At 41.0% G+C, this 24,045-nt stretch overlaps 1 protein-coding gene across 1 annotated transcript in view; it reads right to left on the bottom strand.

Annotated features, from left to right (window-relative positions):
- SLC8A3 (solute carrier family 8 member A3) overlaps nucleotides 1-23,478 on the bottom strand; it is a 246,023-nt gene extending 222,545 nt beyond the window's left edge. Inside the window, exon 1 of the mRNA XM_044664913.1 lies at nucleotides 22,822-23,478. The gene's annotated coding sequence lies outside the window, so the exon portion shown is untranslated. The remainder of the gene's footprint in view (nucleotides 1-22,821) is intronic.
- Between the last annotated feature and the right edge of the window lie 567 nt (nucleotides 23,479-24,045).

The raw sequence follows: 24,045 nt of genomic DNA, 5'->3' as shown, positions 1-24,045 counted from the left end.
TTCATCCATCCAGGACAACCCCCCCTGGAATTCTGGGTGAGGCTTGACTCTGTATCTTGCAGGAATTCCACCCTGCCATTTTCCATGTTGCAATAAGGAACCCTTTATGGCTACCATTTAAATCTCTTCAGGCTTTTCTTTGTTCTAGAATGCCCATGCCTTGCTGGGTCTTTGCATGTGGATTTTATCTTCTTTATTTCATATAAAAAAGTAGAGAATACCAGAGTTTGAAAGCACCTCTGAGGATATTGATACCAGCCTATTTTCTGATTTCATTTTGTAACATCCATGACGGGTGAGACCGAGAGATAGGAACCAGGTGCCCAGAGAGAAGAGAAAGGTTAAGATAACATTGTGAGACGAGTTCAGAGGACTGAAGAGGAAGCATGACACACGGCTTCCTGCTAGAGAGGTTATGAACTTACAGTGCTGCACTGTAAGTTCATAACCTCTCTGACATATATATATATATAAATATATATTTTTTTCTGGAATGAATATATACATATATATTCATTCATTTATTTGTTTATTTTGTTTTTGTTTTTGGCCATGGACAATGTGGAAATTTGTTTTGCTGGGCTATATTTGTTACAAAGTTATGATTTTTTTTATTTCAATTGGAGGATCAGTGGTGGGGGGATAATATATATTTATAAAAATAAATAATTTTTTAAAAAATAATATTATAGAAGATTGAAAAAGAAACAAGAGATTTTTGAAGAGGACCTCTGATTGGGGGCAACTAAGTGAGAGCCAGGACCAGAGATGGTTCACATATGGCCTCAGATACTTCCTAGCTATGTGACCCTGGGCAAGTCACTTAACTTCCATTGCCTAGCCCTTACCACTCTTCTGNATATATATATATATATATTCATTCATTTATTTGTTTATTTTGTTTTTGTTTTTGGCCATGGACAATGTGGAAATTTGTTTTGCTGGGCTATATTTGTTACAAAGTTATGATTTTTTTAATTTCAATTGGAGGATCAGTGGTGGGGGGATAATATATATTTATAAAAATAAATAATTTTTTAAAAAATAATATTATAGAAGATTGAAAAAGAAACAAGAGATTTTTGAAGAGGACCTCTGATTGGGGGCAACTAAGTGAGAGCCAGGACCAGAGATGGTTCACATATGGCCTCAGATACTTCCTAGCTATGTGACCCTGGGCAAGTCACTTAACTTCCATTGCCTAGCCCTTACCACTCTTCTGCCCTAGAAACAATATACAGTATTATACAATACACAGTATTGGTTCTAAGGCAGCAGATGAGGGTTTTAAAAGAGAGAGAGAGAACCTCTGATCAAATTCACAACTGTTTTCATCTTCATTCTCTAAACTAACAGGAAATCCATCCCACTTCCCTAACTAGATTTGGCTCCACTTCAGAGTTACTCAATCTCTTCAGATAATAATAGCCATGTTCATCTAGCACTTTTAAAGGTTAACAAAGTTTTCTTCATAATAACCCCAGAACAGGGCTTATTCAATCATTTTCCCCATTTTATATATAAGAAAACATAGTCCTATGTCTAGCACTGGAAAGGACCTCAGAGGCCATGTAGTACAACCCCTTCATTTTTACAGATGAGGAAACTGAGGCAGAGAGAAATTAAGTAACTTCCCAGGGGCACACAGCTAGGAAGGATCACAGATGGGATACAAACTCAACTGATTTTAACACCAATGCTCTTTCCACTCTGTCTAAAGAGCTCTGTGAGGGAGACTGCTCATTAAATGGGGCATAATCTTTTATTATTGCATCTCTGACCTCATATGGGCATCATGCCCTGTCTTCCTCTCCTCTTTCCCCCCCACACTCCCACCCCATTTACAGTCACTGGCATTCTTGGCACCATCCTACTCAGCAGCTGCAAGAAGCCATGATGAGCCACTGCTATATTTCTTCAAGTCACCTCTACTCTGAAAAGCACAAGCTCCCCACAAAGAATCACCAGCAATGCTTCAGTCTTCCAAGTCTCAGAGAAAGGGGACCAGGAGAGATAGATGTAGCTGCTGGAACAAGAGCTAGAAGAGCTACTTTATATCTCATTTTACACATGAAGAACCTGAGACCCACACAGGTGAAGTGAATTACTCAAAGTCACTTAGCTGGTTTGAAGAAGAGCTGGGATCTGAACTTGGGCCATCAGATTCCAAATTGAGCAAGCTTTCTGCTCCATCGTGCTGCTCTACATTTATCTGTATGTTCCCAGTCATGAAGCATTATTAGTGTCTTGTCTTGAACCATAGGCTCCGAAAGGGAAAGAGCCATGGTTGTTTTTTTTAAACCCATACTTTCCATCTTAAAATCAATACTGTCTATTGGTTACAAGGCAGAAGAGTGGTAAGGGCTAGGCAATGGGGGTTAAGTGACTTGCCCAGGGTCACACAGCTAGGAAATGTTTGAGGCCAAAATTGAACCCAGGATCTCCCATCTCTAGGCCTGGCTCTCAATCCACTGAGCCACCCAGCTGCCTCCAAGGGCCATGTTTAACTTGCCAATATGTTGAGTTTGGAATACTAAGTGGAGCTATCCAGGAGGAATCAGATTCTTATGGCAGATAGGGTTAGGGAGATAGGTTTCAAAGTTATGCCTATAAAGGCTATTGATGATTTAGAAGGGTGAAACCTCCAAAGAAGAAAATATAGTGAAAAAAAAGGACTGAGCTTTGGGGAAACTCCCCAAAGTAGTGGTGAAAAGGAAGAAAGTCATCAAAGGGGAGACAGACAGACAGAGATAGAGAGGTCAGGGAGGTAAGACAAGAGCCATGAGAGTGTATTATCAAGGAAGCGAAGGGAAGAGAAAATAAAGTATGGTCAATAGTGCCAAATGTGGCAAAGAAGACAATGAAAATGGGCACTAAGAAAGAACACCATTGTATTTAGCTACTAGGAGCTCATGGGTCATTTTGAAGAGAAGATTGTTAGTCTAGTAACAGGGATAGAAGCTAGATTGCAAAGGGCTGAGGAATGAATGATGGAAAGGAAGCAAGCAAGCAAGTATAGATGATTCTTCCGAAGAATGTGGTGACAAAAGAGTAAGATGGTACATGGAAATAGCAAGATGACGGACTTTTTTTTCTTTTTTAGAATGAGACCCAAGCATGTCGATAGGCAGAGAAAAAGCTGGTAAAGAAGTCTGAGACCATTGATGAATCAAGATCTTATAGAAAGTGAGAAGGGTTCATACATCATCAGTTTTGAGCTGGAAGAGACCCTAGAGTTCTAAGGTCTAGCTTTCTCATTTAACCTATAGCCTCCCTCAAAGGGACATTGCTATGGAGATTTGGTGCCTCAAAAGGGAGAAGAAATTTTCCTCAACAGAGGCTGAAAAGGAGAGTAAGCAAATTAGAGATACATTTTCAACAATGTTAAGTAATCTATGATATCCATCCTCCACACTACTTTGAACCCAAAAAGAGACCTAATAAGGAACTAAGCCAGTAGCAGTGAAGGGTAGAAGTTGATTTGTTTGTTCAAGTAACTATCACAGGCAAACTACACAGCCAATATAGCACACCTGGTTATACACAAATAAGGAAATCAGAGAAACTGAGTAACTTCCTTAATATCCCACAAATAAGTACCAGAGAAAATATGCGGACCCAGGTTTTTTTTAATCTCATATCTAGAATGTATTCCATTTTACCAAAGAGAATGGGATCAAGAACACAAGTGAAGAGGTTAAATCTTGAAAAAGGAAACTGAGAGGACAGATAGGTAACATATTAGATAGAATGCCTGGCCTGGAGCTGGGAAAACCTGAATTCAAATCTAGCTTCTCATACTTCCTAACTATGTGACCTTGAGCAAGTCATTTAATCCCCATTGCCTAGCCTTTGCCACTCTTCTGGTTTAGAATTGATACAAGGAAGGAAGGGAGAAAAGAGAATGGTTAAGAGTAACCATGTTTTTAAATGATTGAAGGAGAGAGGTTCTGAAGTTCCTGACAAATTACCTTCATTTGCTAAACAAAATTAGAGATAAGACCTTCTGTTGACAGTTAAGAGGAAGAGATGATGGGCTTGAAATCAGACAATTACAGAATTTTAGAGTTGGAAGGGATGTCAAGAGCCATCTTGTTCCAGAGAAAGAACTGTGGGAGCAGAAACACAGAAGAAAAACAACTGCTTGATCACATGGGTTGATGGAAATATGATTGGGGATGTAGACTCTAAACAAGCACCCTAGTGCAAATATCAATAATATGGAAATAGGTCTTGATCAATGACACATGTAAAACCCAGTGGAATTGAGTGTTGGCTATGGGAGGGAGTGGGAGGAGGAGAGAGAAAGAACATGAATCACATAACCATAGAAAAATTTTCTTAATCAATAAAATTAAATTTCAAAAAATAAAAGAGCCATCTTGTTTAACTCATACATGACCAAAAATTCACATTCACACACACACACACACACACACACACACACACACACACACACACAAAGTCCTGGACAAATGTTCAACCAATTTGGTACCTTGAGAACAAGGACTCTTTCATGTTTATCTTCATACCCTCAGTGCCTAATACAGTACTTGGTATATGGTAAGGTATTTAATAAGAGTTTATTCCTTGATTGAATGGCACAGTCTTTGCTTGGGAATGTGATTAGAGGCTGATAAGATTTCTAAAAGAACTGTTTAGGAGAAGTAAAGATCCAACTGAGATTAGGTAACATTACTTTATGGTAGACAAAATTAGTGCAATTTGGGGATTTTTTCCAATTGTACTCAATAGCCCAGGAACAAGAGTAGAATAAACAGATGGCAGAGATTAGCCATGGGTGGAGATTAACATGGTTGTAAGAAAATTTCAAAGGGATGAGGGAGACTCTGGTATTGATAATAGTGTTATTGAAATGTCTGACTATTGGACCTAACTGGGTAGGGAAGCAAGTAAAGCCAGAACAGGAGTTTTTACAGATGGGGTAATTCCTCAGAAGCCACTAACTGACAGACAAGCATCTAAATGGATAAAAAGATATCAGTCACCAGAATAAGGACTGCCAGAGACCTAGCAAAGTAGGAGCTCTGCTGCTGGCTAAGGCATTCTTCTTTAACAAGTGTAACAGTAATAGTATGGTTTTATTACAATGTATTGAAATGAGTAAGGTTGTTGTTTCCCACCCTGGACCATTGCTTCCTGGTATAACTTTCTCTCTAGTCATTCCTGCTCCTCCTCACCTCTGAAAAGGGGTTTTCCTTTCAAAATGGAATTTAGAGTTGCAAAAGCCCCACCTCCTCTTCAACCAGCTAGTTACAGCCTGTCTTAGACAAACCGTTTCTTCATTACCTTGAGAGAAAGGTTTTAGATTGTTCTTTCTCTGTCTATCTATCTCTCTTGCTCTCTCTGGCTCTCTGGCTCTGTCTCTCTCTGTCTCTCTCTGCCTGCCTGTCTGGTCATCTGTTTGTCTCTTTCTTTCTCTTCCCTGCTCTGAGAGGTTATAAATGTTGAATCAATAATTTTATTCCTACAGCTCTGAGCCCCCAGCCAGAGAATTACCTTGACAAAAATATAAACCATAATTGTAAAATATATTTCTCTCCCCTCCCAGGTGCTACCCTCTTTTCTCTGCTGTAATTTCAGGCTAGTAATGCAGTAGTTAACCATAAAATACACTTAACATACTTAAAATATAAAAATAAACAGAAAACCAATCAAACATTAATATGGGAAGATAAGTTTTAGGAAAGGTCAGTACTCTCCCAGGAGGTAGAACAAGGGGAAGAAGAAAGAAGTGAAATAAAAGGGAATTAGCATTTATATAAAGCCTATTATGTGCTAGACACTTTGCTAAATACTTTATGATTATTATCTCTTCTGATCTTCACAATAATTCTGTGAGGTAAGTGCTGTTGTCTCCATTTTATAGTTGATAAAACTGAGGCAAACAGGTTAAGTGACTTGCCCTGGGACACATGGTTAGTAGTAACTGTCCGAAGCAAAATTTGAGCTCAGGACTTCCCGGTTCCAAGAAGGAAGGAAAAGTGAGACAGAGAGGGAAGGAGGGAAGGAAGGAAATGGAGAATCACCCCTTGTGAGCCTCAGTACTGTCTTTGGAGACTTTTTTTTAACAATATGACTATAGTCCTAAAGCCAGACACTGAAGATCTCAAATTAGTACTAAGATCTGTCCAAATCCAACTCTCTGTCTCCATCAGGACTACTGGTAGAGACCTCATGGTGCTTCTCCTATATTTTTCCTCCTCCTAGAGTGCTTTTCTGAAATACCCTTTGGGGGCTGCTTAGCCTTCCATCAGGATCAGAGTCTAAGAAACTCCCAGGAGGATTGATGATAGAAACATTAGGTAGTATTCTTCCTTACCAGCAGGAACCTATCTCCTGGCAGCACCAAAGTACATTACACACAAATAATATCAAACCCACTGCTTTATCTTAACATTTCTTCTAAATGGATAAAAAAAAGTAGGGAATTTCAGACTTTGACCTGGGATGAAAAGTGGAGACTTTATTGGCCAAGGGATGCAGAGCAGTGAGAAGAGAAAACAGGTACTAGAGCAGAGTAAAGTTTTTCAGTGGCTTTGGAAAACCATAGTCAAAAGCTAGAAGAGAGAGCTATCCTCTTGATTATGGATTTCATAAAGAAGGAAAGGTTTTCTGGAGATGAAAAGGTATTTGTAACATATCAAGGAAATTGAGGGAAAGGCTCTAGTTTGCCATGAATATATGAAAGGAAAGAGAGCAAAGTAGGAGGAAATGCCTGTAGTAAGAAAACAAAACAAACCATATTTTAAAGCATTAAGGGAATTAGATATTTAATGGAAAATTCTCTTTGTAAGTTAATTATCCCCTTACTCCTAATTTATTCCACATATACTTGAGTTTTCATATAACAGTTTGCTTAAAGTGGAGCAGATAAGTAAAATATTCTTTATATAATAAATGTACCATAAGGATATGAGTCTGACCAATTGGCACTGGGCTCACGACTCACCTGGCACCAGTGGGTCCCCACAACTATGCCTGCAGTGTCCAAAGGAGGGTCTTTTTAAAAATGCTAAATTATTGGAATCAACAAAGTAATGACCCTCAGGGAAATGAACAGAAACTAATTAAAGGCGATAAAGAAAACAGTGGCACCCAGAGAAGGAGAATAAAGGAGAAAGCATCCTTGAGATGGATCAGTTTGAAATCCTGCAGTATCAAACTCTATCTCTGATATCTGCTCACTGAGAATTTCTTCAGTCTGGACATTTCCTCCTGGGACCAGATTTCTGACTGGCTAATTTGGAATGGAAGGGGAAACAGGAGAGAAAAAAATGGAAGAAGCTAGTTTCTGTTCCTTCTTTCTAAGTGATTGTTACAGAAGGTGGTTGGAGGTTATTGCTGAAGCTGGAGCTATGGCTTCAAAGGAAGAGTCTCTCTTCCTTTTATTATCACAACCCACGGAGCAGTCCTTAGAGTTGCAATAGTGGAACCTCAAGAAAGGATCTCCAGATACCCTTAGCTGTCATCATTTCATTAGGGTGATGATGCAGCATGGCATAGTGGACAGAATGCCATGTGACTATGAACAAGTCACACATCCACTTCCTCTCTGGTTTCCTCATTTTGCAAATGAGGATAAAAATATTTATACCTATAAAACAAACTTGTCACAACATTCAAATAAGATAATGTGTGAATGAAAAGCATTACAAACTTCAAAGTACTCTAATTACTTTTTCTAGAACTAGGGTTCAGGGACCTCAAAAAATTAGACTGCTAAATGCTGAAAATAGCCATGGTAGTTATTCCCAAAACCACTTCATCTGCTTACATATGTAATTACACAAAGTCGACCCATACCTCTTCACAGTTTATCCCCAACTACATTCAGCATCTTTTTGGCCCTGCAGTATAATCTGCTCCGACTCAAACAACTGCTTCCCTAGGACAGGTTGTCAAAAAATAGGACTGTCTGTCCCAGCCAAATAGGGAAGACTGGTCAAGGTCACCTTAGCATTTCTAATTCTTTCTACCTTAAGCTTCCCATCTGTTATTTGAGGAGGTCATTTGAGGAGTAGGAAATCAAAATAGACTTGTCAGAGAAGACCCTGGATGAGGAGTACTATGTAAATGCCACCCACGGGACATCAGTTTAGTGGCTATCGAGTAGCAGGACAAAGAAAGGGTTGCTCTAAGCTTTAGAAGGCTTCTTATATATATGAGCCTGAATCCACTTCAAATTCTTACTTCCTTATAACTTATCTCTAACATCTACCTCTTATTCCCCTACTCCTAAAGCTCTCTTTAGGTTTTGATTTGGGGGTTCATATGAAGTTGACATAATAAACCAAACACTGGCATAATACTATTTTTTTATCCCTAGTAGTAATGATGGATTGTTCAAATCATCCACATTCTCTCAGTCTCCTAGCATTTAGCACACTACCTAGAACACAGTACGCTCTTACTAAGTGCTTTTTGACTTGACTCCTTGTAAGAAATACAGAGTAGTAGAGTAGCAAGAGTGACAGATTTGGGTTTGGGGGACCAGAGTGTGAATCTTGGTTCTGCCACTTACTACCTATGTGACCTTGGAAAAATTTCCTTACCTCCAAGGTCTCTTTCAGCTCAAAATCTTATGATAATATGACCAATGGTAAACTTTGGCAAAATAGAGAAATACTCAGGATTAAGGAAGGTATGTATGGTCAGAGTTCTCAAAAAACAGGACCTTTGTCTCATTGGTACCATATTCTAACCAGATGAGAGCTACTCTGTCTAGACCATAATCTCAGAGGTAATGAAAAAAGTGTTGGAGCTCAAGTCCTTAACTCCAAGTTCAAATCCATACAAAGCTACTTGATACTTTTATGATAATTTCCTTATCTATACAAGGAGGAAAGTCAGATATATGACCTTTAAGGTATCTTATAATTTTAAATCTATGGTTCAATAACTGCTATATCTATGTCAATAAAAACAAGTTGGGAAAATAATAACATTCCATGTTTTCTTTGAAAAATAATAATTTAATTTTGCATTTTAATAATTTGGTAAAGGAAGGTCTTCCCTGGGAGCTCCTCGTGCCAATTGAAATAACAGGGCTAGTTTGTTGTTGTTTTTTTAACTTACAAATTTAAGGTTTACAAAGGGCTTTACAGTTACAAATCATAATGATGAAAGGGACTTTGAGACCCAGCCCCTTGCTTTTAGATAGCTAAGATATGATTTTCTCCCAAGCCATGGTGCCAGCACTCTACCCATCCTCATCATCCCCTTTGGACTCTGCTTCTAAGACCCTGGACTCTGATAGGCAAGCTTTCAACTTGGCTTACCCAGAAGCACACTACCAGACTATTTCCAAACTTTACTTAAAATGCTTCCCTCTCTTGCTCCCTTTTTATCTGGTCTTCCTCCATTAGAGAGAAGGACCCCTTGAGGGGAGGACCTGTCTTACTTGCTTTTAACTCACCTCTAGCATCATATCAACTCTTCTCATACACCTGACACACTGTGCCTGCTACACAGTAAGAGATTAATAAATGCTTTGTTAGTCATTCTTCTCCTTTTTACAGTTGAGAAAACTAAGGCCCAGAAGAGTTCTGAACTACCCAAGATCACACAGCTAATACGCAGCAGCTAAGATTAAGAGTGCTGACTTTGGAGACAGAAGACCTAGGCTAAAATCTGATCTCTGATATATTTCTGCTCACGTGAATTTAGGCAAGTGTCTTTACCACTCTGAGACTCAGTTTCCTGATCTTTAAAATAAGGAGAGTAAGCTAGATGTTCTACACATTATCCCTTTCAGGTGTTGTTCTATATCGTCATAAAGAAGTTCTCACTGTCTGTGAAAATTGGTAAACAATATGGGGAAAATCAGGTCTAGATCAACATCTCACATCCTAACCAAGATAAATTCAAAATGGGTAAATGACTTAAATATAGAGAATGAAATCATGAACAAATTAGGTGAACATAGAATAATATACCTGTCAGATCTGTGGGAAAGGAAGGAACTTAAGACCAAGTAAGAGATAGAGAATATTACAAAATGTAAGATGAATGACTTTGATTACATCAAATTAAAAAGGGTTTGTACAAACAAAACCCATGTAACCAAAATTAGAAGGAAAGCAACAAAATGGGGGGAAACCTTTATAACAAAACTCTCTGACAAAGATTTAATTTCCCAAATACATAAGAAACTAAGTCAAATTTGCAAAAAATCAAGCCATTCCCCAATCAAAAAAAAGGTCAAGGGATAGGAATAGGCAGTTGTCCAAAGAAGAAATCAACACTATCAATAATCACATAAAAAAAGTGTTCTAAATCCCTCCTGATTAGAGAAATGCAAATAAAAACAACTTACACCTAGCAGATTGGTCAATATGGCAGCAAAAGAAAGTGATAAATGTTGGAGCGGATGTGGCAAAATTGGGGCACTAACACACTGCTGGTAGAGTTGTGAATTGGTCCAACCATTCTGGAGGACAATTCGGAATTATGCCCAAAAGACTTTAAAAGAATGCCTACCCTTTGATCCAGCCATACCACTGCTGGGTTTGTACCCCAAAGAGATAATAAGAAAAAATACTTGGACAAAAATATTTATAGCTATGCTCTTTATGGTGACAAAAAATGGAAAATGAGGGGGTGTCCATCGATTGGGGAATGGCTCGATAAATTGTGGTATATGATATTGATGGAATACTATTGTGCTGAAAGGAATGATGAACTGGAGCAATTCCATGTGAACTGGAAAGACCTCCAGGAATTGATGCAGAGCAAAAGGCACAGAACCAGAAGTACATAGACTGATAACATTACAGCACAATTGAATATTATAGACTTCTCTACTAGCAGCAATGCAATAATCCAGGACAATCTCATATGAGAAACTTATGAGAAAGAATGCTATCCACATCCAGAGAAAGAACTGTGGGAGTAGAAACACAGAAGAAAAATATATGATTGATCACATGGTTCAATGGGGATATGATTGGGGTTTTAGTGTCAAAAGATCACTCTAATGCAAAAATAAATAACATGGAAATAGGTTTTGAACAATGATACATGTATCACGCAGTGGAATTGCTTGTTAGCTCTGGGAGTGGAGAGGGAAAGGAGCAGGGGCGGGGGGGGGGTCATGAATTGTGTAACCATGAAAAAATATTCTAAATAAATAAATAGATAACTTTTTTAAGTGCTCACTGCCTTCCCGATCATCACTGTGCTTTCCATTGAGTTTTTTCAGTACGTCCTTCCCAACACATTGAACCTTTCCTTCAGAACTTAGGGACCCTATCTCCCAAGAGAGTAGGATGTCCTTAAAAGTTCAGCATCTCCATTTTACAAACAAGGAAGCTCAGGTTCTAAAAAAAGGAAAATGGCTTTCCCAAATTTGCCCAATTTATTCTGCAGTAGGAAAACAGGAACAGACAGGAGGAGGTTCCATTTGGCAACTACCATTCAATACTAGGCCCATTTCTGCTTTCTGAAGGGGGCCAGATGAGCCAGTGAGCAGATGGCAAGCATGTTTGCCCCTTTCCCACTGACTTCTTTCATATAGAACACAAACCTTTGTGCCCCTTCCTAGAGAGCTTTCACAATATAGGCCCAAGTGTGGCAAAGATGGCACTGAGCTTAGCAAGGACTTTTATTGTAACAGATAATAAGCAACAAAAGGCAGGGATTTTCAGCTCTATACCTCACGCTGCTTGGCAGAATTTCTTTTTGCCCTTTTCTTCCTCTGCTTATCCCAAAATGGTACTAAATATGGAGTTGAGGGAAATGTACATGATCCTGAGATCCAATTTAAGCAGAGTTCGCTCTGATGAAATGTTCTGGGAGCATTCTGTCTGACCCATCACCTGCTCCTGTCTCCACTAGAATCCACCCATATGCTGCATCATTCATTTCAGCAGAAAGGAATGTCTGAAAGAAATCTGGGAGGATACTGAGGAGGAAAAGAAAAGCCTTCTCAAGTTCTTCATGAATAATATGTTGTTGTTTATTCATTTTCCAGTCAAATCTTTTTGTGACTCCTTTTGGTATTTTCTTGGCAAGGATATTGGAGTGATTTGCTACTTCCTTCTCCGGCTCATTTTACAGGTGAGAAAACTGAGGAAAATGGACTTAAATGACTTGCTGACAGTCACATAGCTAGTGTGTGAAGCTAGATTTGAACTCAGATCTTCCTGACTCCATTTATATCCACTGCACCACCAAATTGCCCATACTATCAGGAATAATACAGCTTCTAGTGAAGATATTAGACCTTTCCAAGAAAGCTCAGAATAGAAAAGCAATAGCCCAAACCTTGATTTTCCCAACCTGTGGCCCCAAAGGACTCAGAGAACAGAATACAAGTCCTTTTCAGTGAAATGTCAAACTTAGTCTGCCCAGATGAATCTTATGAGTCTGTGCCTCGATATAACTCTCCACAACATAACTATTCATTCCACAAATATTTATTGAGTTCCTCCTGTGCTTAAGTATATGTCAAAGAGTTCAGAGAGAACAAGACATATAACTGGAATATCTTGATGATCTCACCAGTACCCACAGGTTCAATTATCAACTTTGTGATGATGATTCCCAGATATGGATTACTCAAGAAATAATACATATGTATACAATATATCTCTTAAGCTTGTCTTTTTTTTAAACTCTTACCTTACATCTTAGAATCAATACTGTGCATTGGTTTCAAGGCAAAAGAGTGGTAAGGGCTAGGCAGTGAAGGTTAAGTGACTTGCCCAGAGTCACACAGGAAGTGTCTGAGGCCAGATTTGAACCCAGGACATCCATCCCATCTCTGGACCTGGCTCTTAATCCACTGGCTCTTAATCCACTGAGCCACCTAGCTGCCCCCTTAAACTTGTCTTTTAACACCAACTGCTGATTGGACATCTTCAACTTGGAGCCTCACAGAATTCTCAATCAACTAATAATCAAAAAACATTGATAACCTACTATACTCAGGCTTGATACTCTTAAATTCAATATTTCCAAGATGGAATTCATTACCTTCTTCTCTAAACCCACCTTCCTCCACACTCGACTCTCTTTCTAGTCTTCAATGTGTGTAACCTTGGATTAATCCTTGATTCTTTACTCTCATTTGCCTTTTTTATCCAATTAATGGCCAAGTTTGGTTGGTTTTACCTCCAGCACAACAGCTCTCATACCTACCCCTTGTCTTAACTCTCATGCTCTTATTTCAAGCCCCTCAATACCTTTCTCCCAGATTCTTGAAACAGCCTCCTAATTGGTCCCTTGCTCCCAGTCTCTCCACACTTCAGAACATCTTCTACACAGCTAAAAGAAAAAGTCTTCCTAATGCACAGCTCTGATCATGGCACTCCACCCACTCCACCACTCAAGAACCTTAAATGTTTCCCTTATTCACTCTAGAAATACTACCTCCTGTGGGGCATTTAAAACTTACCAATCTGACTTCAACCTTGCCTTCCAGGCTGATTATACATTACTATCCTTCGTGCATTCCTCATTCTAGTCAAATTGGTCTACATGCCACTCCTAAAACTATTCATTTTGTCCCCTGTCTTGTTCCCAACGCCTGAAATAGACCTCGTCTTCATCTTCACTTCTGCCTCCTTGATTCCCTAACTTTGTTCACAGCTTAGCTTGTGTGCCATGTCTTACTGGAGCTTTAGAAAACTTTAGTAATTATTTCTCTCTACCCCTTCCACAAATGATCAGGCACTGACCTACATGATGCAAATGACAGTGTAGTTGATAGGGCATTGAAACTGGAATTGAAAATTTGTGTCCAAATTTTGCCTCAGGAACTTACTGGTTGTGCAACGCTGAGCAAGAAGCTTAACCTCTCCGACTCTCAATTTTCTCATCTATGGAATGGCCACACCGGTCTCACAGTATTACTATGAGGATCAGATGAGATGAAATGTGGAAAGATTTGCGAACTTGGAATGTTATGTAAATTTGTCATTATTAGCATTATCCCCCTGTAGAATATAAGCTCCATAGAGAAGTTTTTCCTTTGATTTCCCAGGGCCTAGAAAAATGTCTTGCACATAAAAAGATAAATGTATTATATTGAAAGAAAATCCATAAATTCTTCTAAACCTGGGGGGAAATAGATGGCAATTTTGTCAGAAATTGGCATTGAGGTGGAGATAAGGGAGAAAAATTCAGGGACTAAGCCTAAGAGGAAAAGAAAACAACTCTTACCTATCTTCTTTTTTTTTTTAAACTATTTGGGTTGAACTTGAAATCCTCCCAAAGCAAAGTCTTCCTCTTATCACCCTTTCCTGCTGTCTGTCCATTAAGAGCTGCCTACAAGTAGATGTCTACATTTATATGGCTCCCTCAAGACTTTTCCACAGAAATCTGATTTATATTCATATCATTTAATTTCCATTAACATCTTAAATGTTGAAATATGGAAACAGATCATATTATTGCTTGATTGCTTTCTAGATTCCATTTGTTCTTCAATCAAAGTCATGACTTAGAGGTATGTGGGAGGGAAAGCTATAGCCCAAACACCCTTGGAGAGACCTTGGTTTCTTGTTTCCAAGACTGACCCATGGAACTAGCTGTGGTTAGATCAACACAATCTGCTATTTGGCTTGTTATTGTTGTCTTTCCTTTCTTTTCTTCTGTTCTGAACTCACTTTAGTAATGATCCCCTCTGACTAAGCAAAAGATATAGAAAAGTTTGTCCTTCCCAGCTCACTAAACAGAGGCGCACCTCTGGTGTTTCCAGACAGAATCACTGCTTCCAGAATCCAACCAAAAGGGAACCTCAGGTTTTGCAGAAGACTGGGCAAAGCACAAGAAAGGAAAGGAATGTGATTGGTTAGAGCTCTCATAAGACTAGGACAATCATGAATACTTCTTGATTCTTCAAAGGATAGGAGTGAATAGGGAGAACTGTACACTGTGAATGTGTTCTATCCATGATCAAAATAGCAGGTCATTCATCTAGAAAAGCGGTCAAACAAACTCAACTAGACCAATCAGACAAGTCATTGTCTTCATTTTTAGCTAATTTGACTAGATATTTATTAGCTACTTCATTGTCACAACCAAAGGTATAGTGCAATGATTCCCAAAGTGGGTGCCACCGCCCCCTGGTGGGTGCTGCAGCGATCCAGAGGGGCAGTGATGGCCACAGGTGCATTTGGGGGCGGTGAATAACTGTAAGGGGGCGGTGATAGTATGTGACAGGGGGCACTAAGTAATATTTTTTCTGGAAAGGGGGCGGTAGGCCAAAAAAGTTTGGGAACCACTGGTCTAGTGAATAAACACTGACTGCTGTTTAGTTCTAGAGAACTCCTATGAGAAGGATCTCAGTTAAAATTGGGCAAATAATGTCACCTTTCAGTCTCAGTTTCCTCATTCATAAAATGAAAGCATTAGACTAAATGATCTCTAAAGTCTTTTCCATTTCTAAATCATTCTATGATCATGTGATGAATTCTGGGGTGGTTGGGAGCCAGGTAAGTTTGTGTTAAATTCATGTTCCTTGGTTTGGTCTGGTTTTTAAGATCATGAGAAATGAAATTTCTTCATGTGCTTGTACCTGTGTACTAACTTCAGAAATAGAGTGCAGTACTTTCTGTTGTGAAACAAAATTTTAGAAGCCACAAAGCCTATATTCCAAAAAGATTAGAGAAAAAAGAAAAGGACCCACAGTTTAAAAAAATATTTATAGCAGTCTTTTTGTAGTAGCTAAAAATTGGAAACTAAAGGTGTGTCTACCTACTAGGGAATGGCTAAACAAGTCGTGATAGATGCACATAATGAAATATTATCTCATAAAAATTATAAAATGCAGTTTCCGAGGAAACTAGTAAGATCTCTGTGATCTGATGCAGAGTGAAGTAAGCAGAACTAGCAACAGAATTTACACAATGCCAATATCATAGGGAAAAATACCTTTGAAATGCTAAGACATGAATATTTGGACATGGCATCATGGAAATTTATTTTTCTGTCCTGTTAGTTTTGTTTCATCTTTGTTTTGAAGGTTTTGTTTTTTGTTGTTAAGTTGAGGGCAGGGAAGAGGGAGAAGGAAAGATAATCTTACAAAAATAAATAATTTTTTGAGTTGTGATTTTTCATTTAAAAAAAAATCAAAGAACCAGAAACAAAGTAGATATCCAGATTCCCCAACAATTGGCTAAACAAAGCATAGTCATGGATTTTGCATATATGAACATTGTTACATGATGAGAAATTATGAACATGAAGAATACAAAGACTCATGTGAACTAATATAAAGTGAAGTATATAGAACCAGAAAAACAACATATACAATAACTACAACAATGTAAATGGCGGTAAAAAAATCCTAAATACCATGCTATTTTAATGAGCAAGTTTGGTCCTGAAGAAGAAATGAAAAAGTTTACTTCCCTTCTCTCTTTGCAGATGTGACAGACTAGTGATCAAGGATATTTCATATCCTTTCAGATTTGGTTGATATATTGGTTAATTTTGCTTAATTGATTTTTCCCTTCTCTTTCTTATTATTTGTTACTCTTTGGGTAGAGAAGTCTGAGGTATGCATACATTCACAGAAATAAAAGTGATATAAAAATGAACAGTTTTGGGGGCAGCTGGGTAGCTCAGTGGATTGAGAGTCAGGCCTAGAGATGGGAGGTCCTAGGTTCAAATCTGGCCTCAGACACTTCCCAGCTGTGTGACCCTGGGCAAGTCACTTGACCCCCATTGCCCACCCTTACCAATCTTCCACCTATGAGACAATACACAGAAGTTAAGGGTTTAAACAAAAAAAAATGAAAAGTTTTTTGTAAGTGCTATATAAAAAAAAGAAGAAAAGAGGCTGATCATTGAAACATAAATTATGGTATATTGGGGGAAAGTGCACTGAATTTGAGGGTCAGAGGAGTCAGGTTCACATCCCATCTGTCATTTAATACCTATATGACCTTGAGCAATACACTTTTCTTGGCCTTAGTCTCCTCATCTGTAAAATATGAGATTAAACTCATTGGCCTCTCTGTTTCCCCTTCCAACTTTATATCGATGATCCTCTGAGCTTTGATTTTTTATCATTTCTCTTGAAGAAATGTCTAGAAAAGCTTCAAAAGCATTTCATCTTGAACCTACCTTTCTTCAGCATCTGGCCCATCAACAAAGATAGCTTCCATTTACTGGAACCTCATCCTCTTTTCCAAGAGAAGCTCCTAATCCCACTCCCTCCAACCATCTCACCTGCCAATTTACCTTTTGGTCACTGGTTCATTTACTATTGTTTTCTATACTTTTGAAATTCATTATTCACAGAGAATTAGATAATGACAATAATTCTAGATGATGACCCAACTTCCCCCGCCAAAAAAAGGCAAGAGCACCTAAAAGGGAAGGAGTTTGGCCTCCAGAGACCCTCTACCCCTGTGTTGGCAAACCTATGGCACACACACTAGAGTGGGCTGCTCCCTTCCCCCTCTCCACTGCGCCTATAGACATTTTTCACACTACCCAACCCTCTATCCAGCAGCCCAATGGGAACATTTTCTCCCTCCCCTGTCTGGGGGAAGGGGGAGGTTCACATGCAGCATGAGGGTACAGTTTGGGCACTCGATCTCTAAAAGGTTTGCCACCGCTGCTCTAGACATATCATAGAACTATAGGGTTAAAACTGAGAGAACCCCTAAAAGAAGCCACCTAAAGTCCAGCACTCTCCACTACACTTACAGATGCATCCCAAAAAAAGGTGAAGTAATTCTCTAAGGTCACACTAATAGTGAGTGACAGGGGCAAGATTTGAAACTAGATTCTCTGACTCCAGATCCAGTATTCTTTCCACTCTATTATGCTACCTCATCCAGAGTCCTGCTCAGAAGAGCCTCCACCTGACCCTAATATCTGATACAAAGCCAAGAAAGTCTCTATCTGCCATTCCAGATGTCAGCGCTCAGAATGACATTTGTCTCTTTCCAAATCACCCCCCACATAAGTGGGATATTTGCTCTCCTGGATGACCTAGAATCAAAATCCACCTGATATATATAAAGGTGTATATGTGTGTGTAGGGGCTTGAAATGCAGCCGGGTAGATATGTGTGTATGTGCAGGGGTGGCTATGTGTTCCTATTCGTAAATGGGTAATATGTGCATAGGAGGAACACAGTTTATGTATGAGTGGCTCTGGATAGAAGTATATATGTACAAAAAGAATACATATGGGAGCGGCTAGGTGGCTTAGTGCATCTAGAGCCAGGCCTAGAAATGGGAGGTTCTGGGTTCAAATCTGACCTCAGATACTTCCTAACTATGTGACCCTGGGCAAGTCACTTAACCCCCTTTGCCCAGACCTTACCTCTCTTCTGCCTTGAAATCAATATACAAGAAAGAAAGAAAGGAATGTGTGCTAAGGCAAATTTGTATGTGTGGTAGCATGGGAAATATAATGTATGTGTGAAAATGTATACCCAGGGATGTATAAATGTGTAAGCAAATAGGTATCAGGATCATAGGCAAGGATCCTTGAACCAAAGTCAGATTCAGTTATACCCAAGAAAAATACTCAAGCTACTTCCCCTACTTGGAATGCCCTGTCCACTTCCACTCTGCCCATTCAAATCCTAGCCATCCATGAAAACCAACCACCACTCCCTTAACAATTATATCCCCTTAAAACCTGACAGTGACAACCCATGTCTCTGAATCCAAGGCCCTTAGGAATAGCAATACTCCCAGCTCATTGCTCCTCAGAAATTATCCAGGAAAACCACCCCTGTGAAGATGTATCCTAGAAACTGCCCCAGTAGGTGCAACAATTACGGCTCCTGGAGGTTCAGAAAAGAAAGTTCTTGCCACAAAAATCACTGGCATTGTCAAATGGTTCAATATGAGAAACTGAGAAAATTTTATCATTGGAAATGACATTAAAGAAGAAAATTAATATCTGCTTTGCTGCTGTGCCCTAAGATCCATGGGACCTTTCTATCTTACTTGCAGCTGAAATCTTCCATATATGTTGCTTCCTTCATAAGGATGTGAACATCTTGACATCAAGGTTTGTCCTACTTTTCTTTTTGTATCACCAGCACTTAGCATAGTGCTTTGCACAAAGCAAGAGCTTAATAAATACTTCATTCATTCATTCATTCATTCATTTATGCATTCATTCAGGCTCAGCTCAGGTCTCCCCTGCTCCAGGATGTCTATCATTCCTCATCCCTGCTGATCTCTCTTTTCTAATATACTGAACTCATTATCTGCACCATATAATCTAGCATTTGCTAATACCCTGTCTTGAAGATTTCTCTCAATTGTAAGCCTCCTGAAGTACAGGAATATGTCTTTTACTGCTCTTGTCCCCTGCCCCACTTCAACAGTGTTGTATATAGAGAAGTTATTCAATAAAGACTTGGTGAAACAGTCTCAATAACTTCAGTTTTATAGAGGGAAAAACACATAAACAACCCAATTGGTACTGGAGGAGGTATGTAGAGTTGGTTTTAAGAGCAGAGCTTTTCTTCTTGCGATGTACTCTCCCAGAATTCACCAAGGGCTTAGACCACAGTCTTAACCAGGTATTTCCCTTCTCAAGCAACACCAGCTATCTAAGGATTCCCCAAGATGTGAGAAAAACAGAAATGGGCTTAGGGCAGGTGATAACCACAATTACTAGCATATAACATCTGTAAAGGACTCTACAAATATTATCTCACTTGATCCCTGACACATAACCAAGCAAACTATCACTGTCCATGGATGATGCCAGAGACTGTACATGGAGATAGTACAAGGAATGCCCCTGCACAGGGACAACAGAAACAGGTTGCAACCCTGAGGAAAAGAGGTATAACATGATGAAGAAAGGGGCATTTATCCAAAGAAAGGTTATTTTACAATTTCACAAAGTATGCAAGCTGTTCCTCTCAGTCTGTTCTTGTTCTTTCCCAAAGGAATAAGATGAAAGGAAGTTTATAAGAGTAGGGTAAAGATCTCTTTCTTCTAGGATCATAATCCAGGAAGAAGATACACAGGCCCTCCCAGGGCCAGTCTAATAGCCTCATACTATCTTCTCTAAAGCAAAGAAAATGGGAGAAGTAAGACAGAAAATGTCAAAGCAAGGCAGGAGACAAAAAGAAGATATGGTATACCCTTGAAGGGAAGAGTCCTATAATGAAAAAATGTCCTGATTTTAGTCAACAGACCTGAGTTCCTATCCTGGCTCTATAATTTCCAAGTGGTGGCCATGGTCACATCACTTTGCTTCTGTAATCCTCATTTTCCTCATACATAAAATGAGGATAATATCTATATTGTCCTCCTCAAAAGGCAGCAAGGTATGGTGGACAGAGAACTGTCTTTCAATCCAGAAAGACCTGCATTCAATCCAATCCTGCCTCTGGTGCAGACTGGCCGTGTGGTCCCAAGCAAGACACAACTTCCTAATGTTCTTAGGAAACTAAGGCTATAGTTAGTATAAGGCAGTGATGGTGAACCTTTTAGAGACCGAGTACCCAAACTGCAACCCTGTCTTACCCTAGACAGAGGAGGAAGGAAGCACTCCTATTGGGCTGCTGGGTCAAGGGATTAGTGATGGGAGAAATGTCCTCATTTGTGTGGAGAGGGGGAAGGGAGCAGCCCCTTCTGGTGTGGGTACCATAGGTTCACCAACAAGGGTATATGGTATTACCTGGTATAGCTAGTCCCTCTACCAATGTGGATTGCCAATTCCTGTAAGTCTAAGAGGTTCACTTACTCATCCTGGAACATATAGCTAGTTTATATCTCAGAAATCACTTGACCATGAATCTTCTTGAATAGTCTTTAAAACAGGATCAAAGGAGAGTTAGACTCCCATAAGGCCTTTAGACTCAAGGAATGATGTTCCTATTTGGGATGAATTGTATTCATTATCAAAGCAAAACAGGGTGCTAGATCAATAGAACATACTGGCATAAAACCATTTTACCAGCTAAGGAAACAAAAGTACCAGGGCAACTAGGCAGCACTAATGGATGGAGCACCAGGCCTGGAATCAGGAAAGCCTGAGTTCAAATCTAGCCTCAGATACTTCTTAGCTGCGTGACCCTGGGCATTTAACCCTTTGATCTTCTTCTGTCTTAGAATTGATACTAAGACAGAAGGTAAGGGTTTAAAAAAGGAAAAAAGAAAAGAAACAACAGGATCTATTAAGGGGAAGGTAGTTGCTGAATAAAAGACAGTAGGGTGGAAAACAGTAACCAAAAGTGGTATCTGGCTATATCACTATTCTTTGGATTTGGGCAGAAGGAGAAGAGAGGGTATTCGTGTTTGCCTTTCTGGCTATCAACTATATTAGGAGAATCAGAAGAAGCTCAAGTCAAGAAGGGATGGGACATACACTCATCTCCAATCCTCTTTCCTCCACTAGACAGAAGCCGGACTGCCTTTCACTACAAAGTGAACTGCTCTTGCCCTATTTCGGGAATAGCATGGCGCAGAAGCTATATTTGAAAACGGAGGTAAACAAGATCTCAGCACAAGTGGATGGAGCACAGCAGCTGTCTAAGATTAATCGCACACACACACAGAGTCATCCGGACACCAGTAGCTCACAGGCTTTCCCTTTTATCCTCAAGGGTAGCCCCCGGATATGTCTATATCATATAACCACACACCCCTCTGCTTCGGTTATTTCTTGACCACCCACGAGGAGTCCGGGTCCCTGTGCAGAGCTGCAGCCCGAGGTCCTCTAAATTGCATGAGGGCCATTCTAATTTCCCTCTGTTGCCCCTTCTCTTCCCTTCAGTGAATTGCACTATTCTTCCCTGGCTCTCTACACATTCATCACATTGAACACCTTCACGTGTTTGTTTTTTAATCATCGGAAGCGTGTGTATTGGATGAAGGCAGGGAGGAAGGGAGGGGAGAAATTTATAGCACTGCATTAAAGACATTTGTTCTCTTTAACGTGCCCGCCCCCTTTACCCCTCCCCCCTTCACATACACACACTCACACTCATACTCACACTCACACATCCTGGGAAGAGGAAAAGCTGCCTTTCCTCGGGTGCAGCCGCTTTCTCCACCACCCCCAGGTGCTGGGCTCCTGGGGTTCCCGCAGGGCAGCCTCAAGCGGACAGCCCTCGGTCGGGAAAGGGGGACGGGGTAGCCACGCTGCTTTCAGAAGAAAAAAAAAAAAAAAAAAAACAGGCGAGGCAGGAGGAGGGGACTTCTGGTTAGGTTTAGTCCTGCATTTTCTCCTTCTTCCCCATCTCCCCTTCCTCCTGTCCCCCTGACCACCATCAGAGTGGTAGCCAAACGCGAGCAGAGGCCCCACCAGATCTTCCCAGTCTAAGCACTCCTCCTTCCCTCCCCTTTACCCAAAGCCATACACATTTCTTCTATTCCCCCTAAATATGCCCCCACCCCCAGTTCCCCAACACTGAACTGGGTACTCGGGGGCTGCAAGGACCACTAACTAAGCGTGTGTGTGTGTGTGTGTGTGCGCGCGCGTGTGCGCGCGCAAGCACACACACACAATAACATAACACACTCTCCCAGACACAAACCAGGGCACACACTCGCACAGACACACCACCCATGACACGCTCACAGACAACACAACACACATATGTCACTCCCAGACGTACACACACACACATCTTCCCAGACTCACAAACACATCATATACATAAAAACATTATCTCTTGGGGACACCACACCTCTACATGCATAGACACACAGAGGAACAACTTAAATCAGTACATTCCATAAGGACAATCCACCCTAGGGTCAAGACTGGGCATCCTCAGCCCTCTACCTTCCTGAGTTCCCCCATTTCTAAACGGGGATGGGGGTGGGAGAGGAGCAGGGACGATCCTCTACTCACCTTTGGCGATGGCCTCGGTGCCTTGGTCCTAGCCAGGGGAATTGGGGAAGGGGTCCGGGGAGGGGCGGTGGTGGGGGGCTTGGTGAGGAAGGTGCGTGATCCCCCCACCACAGGGCCTCCAGGTTCACAGGCAGCTCATCGCTCCCGCTGGCCGGCCGCAGACTGGAGCTGAGTCCTGGGCATATCAGTCCTGCGAGCCGGGTGCCCACTGTGGCTCCGCAGCTGTCAGGGCGCCGGGGGGCAGCGCATCTGGAAAGGGAGGTCGGGATGCAAGGGGATCGGGATCGGGATCAAGGGAGCTCGGGTTTCGTCCCAACACTGTCTTTTTTTTTTTTTTTTTAAGTGCAAAGACAAAAAACCCACCCACCCACCCCCAAACCGAAGCACCAACTCTGCACAACGGCTCTGGTAGAGCCTGAGCCGGGGAAGGAGAAAGGAAATGGTAGAGCAGGAGGGGATCGCGCTGGCAAGGGAGGCGGAGAGGAGGGTGATCGATGAGGAGCGACCTGAAGGTTTAGAGGGCCCCCTCAGACCGCAGCCACGTCGACCGGGCTTCCCCCAGTCTGTGGCTCGCCCGCTTCCTCACTCACACCATCACCACAGGAGACTTCCCAGCATCTCGGCGCAAGAGGCGAACGGAATGAACTGCTCGGCTGGTTTCTGGGCGAGAGAGAGAGAGGCTTGCCCATTAAGCTGCAGCAAGAAGCCAAATCCAAAAGCCAATCTCCAAGCCTCCAAACCAGACGTCACCCTATCAGCTGGGAGCGAGAACTGCAACAGAATGACAAGCCTTGCATATTTATTCCTAAGCCAAGGGGGCATTTTCAGATTGCTTGGGCTCCAGTGGTAGGAAAGCCAGGAACAGAATCCCTTATCCAGAAAACACAAATGTATCCAATTTAAATTTACCACCCCTACCCCCTACACACACCCGCGCGCGCGCTCACACACCTTTAAAACACACAGCAGCAAGGCACCCAAAACTAGTCTGGCCCACCAGAGTTCTTCTAGCAGGAGGGGAAATAGCCAAGTAGCCTGACCTGAATTTCGCCTTGGGCTCTTCAAAGAGGGAGCCGGGAGGGAGGGGCTCCACGGCGGGGTGTGGGGATGTCGAGAGGAGGGGAAAGCCGCGAGGGATGCAGAAGAGGCTTCCCCCTCTGTCATTGAAGTAGCCTCCTGCAATTTTGAAATTCAGGTCTGTGCCAAGCACATCTGTGGGGTTTA

Source organism: Gracilinanus agilis, chromosome 2, assembly GCF_016433145.1.
Source record: "Gracilinanus agilis isolate LMUSP501 chromosome 2, AgileGrace, whole genome shotgun sequence".
NCBI lineage: Eukaryota > Metazoa > Chordata > Mammalia > Didelphimorphia > Didelphidae > Gracilinanus > Gracilinanus agilis.
Note: the sequence above shows the minus strand (reverse complement) of the source record. Positions and strands in the feature narration are given on the sequence as shown.